The following is a 2500-nucleotide window of genomic DNA, read 5'->3' as shown; positions in this document are numbered from 1 at the left end:
GATCAGGCTGAGCTGAATTTAGTTACACAATGCTGTGCTCCTGAGCCTCCACTAGGTGGCACTAAAGCGATGTAAGACATTTTTACGTCTGTTATGTATCCTCTGTATGTGCTGTCAGATCATGTGGATGTCTTCATAATGAATCTGTTGTGTGTGTATGTGTGTGTGTGTGTGTGTGTGTGTGTGAGTGCATTTCTCCATGCACTCCAGATGAGTATTCTGATGAAGGTGTGTATGTGTGTGGGGGGGGGGGGGTTAGCATACGCCGCTGCTCTGATGCTAATCACCCGCTGATGAGGAACACACACGAGAGTGTGTGTGTGTGGGGGGGGGGTCTTTTTTCACACTGTTGATCTAAACCTAAAGCTCTTCTGTCTTTCATTGGCTTCTATGCATATAAATCTGTATTTTCCAAATCATTTACTATTGAGAATACGGTATTGTACAGCAAAATGCTGTTTTGATTGGATGTGTTTGAAAAAGGAGTTGCTTGAAGTTACTTCCTGTTAGATTATTTCTGTGTTGTGTTTTGTGTGTGGTATTTGCAAAACGTGTTTTATGGAATTGAAAACTGAGTATTGAGAATTACGTTTTTGCAGGTTTGGTGTGGGGTTATGGTGTTTGAGTGACAGGTTTCAGATATGGTATTATTTTATGTGTAAGCTGTTGAAAAAATCCTCATGGCTCACGTCGGTGGAAGTACCTTTACTATAATATATTAATATATTATTAATAAACTTTTATAAAAGGGTGTTCCCCATTCTCTCTGTGCTTTGTGCACTTTTACAAATAATTCATATATTATTAATAAACTTCTATAAAAGTGTTTTCTCCATTCTCTCTGTGCTTTGTGTACGTTTTTGATCAGATGCTGCTTACTTCATGTGAGAGGAAAGAAGCTCACAGCATAGAGCTATTTGTTGTGTTGTGATTGTTTTTTTTGTTTGTTTGTTTGTATGTCACTTATTGTTATCCGTTGGCAGCACGGTGGCCAAATCTGAAATCTGAAAACTCCCTGGATCCCCATCCCCTACCCTCCTCTCCTCTCACCTCCTCTCCCCTCTTCTCCTCTCCTCCCCTCCTCTCACCTCCTCTCCCCTCCCCTCCTCTCCTCTCTTCTCCACTCAGAACAGGATCCAGGCAGCAGCAGAATCAGCATCTATTTTTAATATGTATCTCTAACGGTTCTGCTTCCACTCTTGAGCTTTGAAGTTTATTTAAGGTTCTCTTTTGCTTTCCTCCGTCCCTCTGGATGAACGGTTCTGCAGCGTCACAACGTATGAATACTGATACACACACTCCTAGTCCAGCTCTCAGTTTAAAGAGTGAAGACGCTGCAGTTAAGAGTGTAGTTTAGTCATGACACCCTAGTTTAGAGTGTAGTTTAGTCATGACACTGTAGTTTAGTAAAGATGCTGCAGTTAAGAGTGTAGTTTAGTGATGACACTGTAGTTTAGTGATGACACAGCAGTTTAAAATGTAGTTTAGTGATGACACAGCAGTTTAAAATGTAGTTTAGTGATGACACAGCAGTTTAGAGTGTAGTTTAGTGATGACACAGCAGTTTAGAATGTAGTTTAGTGATGGCGCAGCAGTTTAGAATGTAGTTTAGCATGTAGTTTGGTAATGACGTTGCTGTTTGGAATGTAGTTTATAGTTCAGTTTAGTGATGACGCTGTAGTTTAGAGTGTAGTTAGTGATTACATAGTTAAAATTGAAAACATAGCTACATTATTAAGCCTAATCATCAAACTGACGTTAATGATGAACATATTTGATGGGGTTGTTATTGACAGGCTATGGGTAATGGTAAACTAAAATGTGTTAATGGAGCGATGGTTGGAAAAAGTGAAGTTGTTAACGTCTCAAGCAAACCGAAAGATCACACTAAACCAGTGAAGAACAGAGGTGCACTCAATTTCGCAAACATAGGCAAACATTTGCGGACAGGTTTCTGTTTGCCTTGAGTTTTTGACAAACGTTTGCAAACACTCGCAAAACAGTCCAAGGAGGTAGTTGTCTGTGAATACACAGTAAAGCTGGACGTGACCTGGACGAAGTTTATCCACCAGGTGCTGTGTTGAGGCTGGATAAGGTGCTGTGTTGAGGTGCTGTGTTTAGGCTGGATAAGGTGCTGTGATAAGGTGCTGTGTTGAGGTGCTGTGTTGAGGTGCTATGTTGAGGCTGGATAAGGTGCTGTGTTGAGGCTGAATAAGGTGCTGTGTTGAGGTGCAAGAGTTTATCCACTACTTGCAACTTTTAACATTCCAAAATCACACGAAAATATGTGTTCAAAAATGGCCTATTTACACCAAATCATTCAAATGTGTGTGTGTGTGTGTGTGTGTTATTTCTCCCCTGTCTCTGCTGCAGCTGCTGTGGTCTGTGCCTCAGGCTTTATCAGCGTTTCAGCATGACAACATCAATCACTCACACACACACACACCCTTCATCCTAGGGGGCCAAATTCCTCTGAGATGCTTTGTAAAGCAGAAGATGT

The 2500-nt window shown here is 41.1% G+C and overlaps 1 protein-coding gene across 1 annotated transcript in view; it reads left to right on the top strand.

Moving 5' to 3' along the window:
- ocstamp (osteoclast stimulatory transmembrane protein) overlaps nucleotides 1-223 on the top strand; it is a 4133-nt gene extending 3910 nt beyond the window's left edge. The window contains exon 4 of the mRNA XM_076276124.1: nucleotides 1-223. This exon is cut by the window's left edge and continues 845 nt beyond it. The gene's annotated coding sequence lies outside the window, so the exon portion shown is untranslated.
- The last annotated feature ends 2277 nt before the right edge of the window (nucleotides 224-2500 follow it).

This window comes from Alosa pseudoharengus, unplaced genomic scaffold (assembly GCF_046254945.1).
Source record: "Alosa pseudoharengus isolate Yale_2024_CS ecotype anadromous, Long Island Sound unplaced genomic scaffold, YU_APseudo_1.1 YU_APseudo_1.1_scf_9, whole genome shotgun sequence".
NCBI lineage: Eukaryota > Metazoa > Chordata > Actinopteri > Clupeiformes > Clupeidae > Alosa > Alosa pseudoharengus.
The sequence above is the reverse complement of the archived record's forward strand: the minus strand, read 5'-3'. Positions and strand labels throughout refer to the sequence as shown.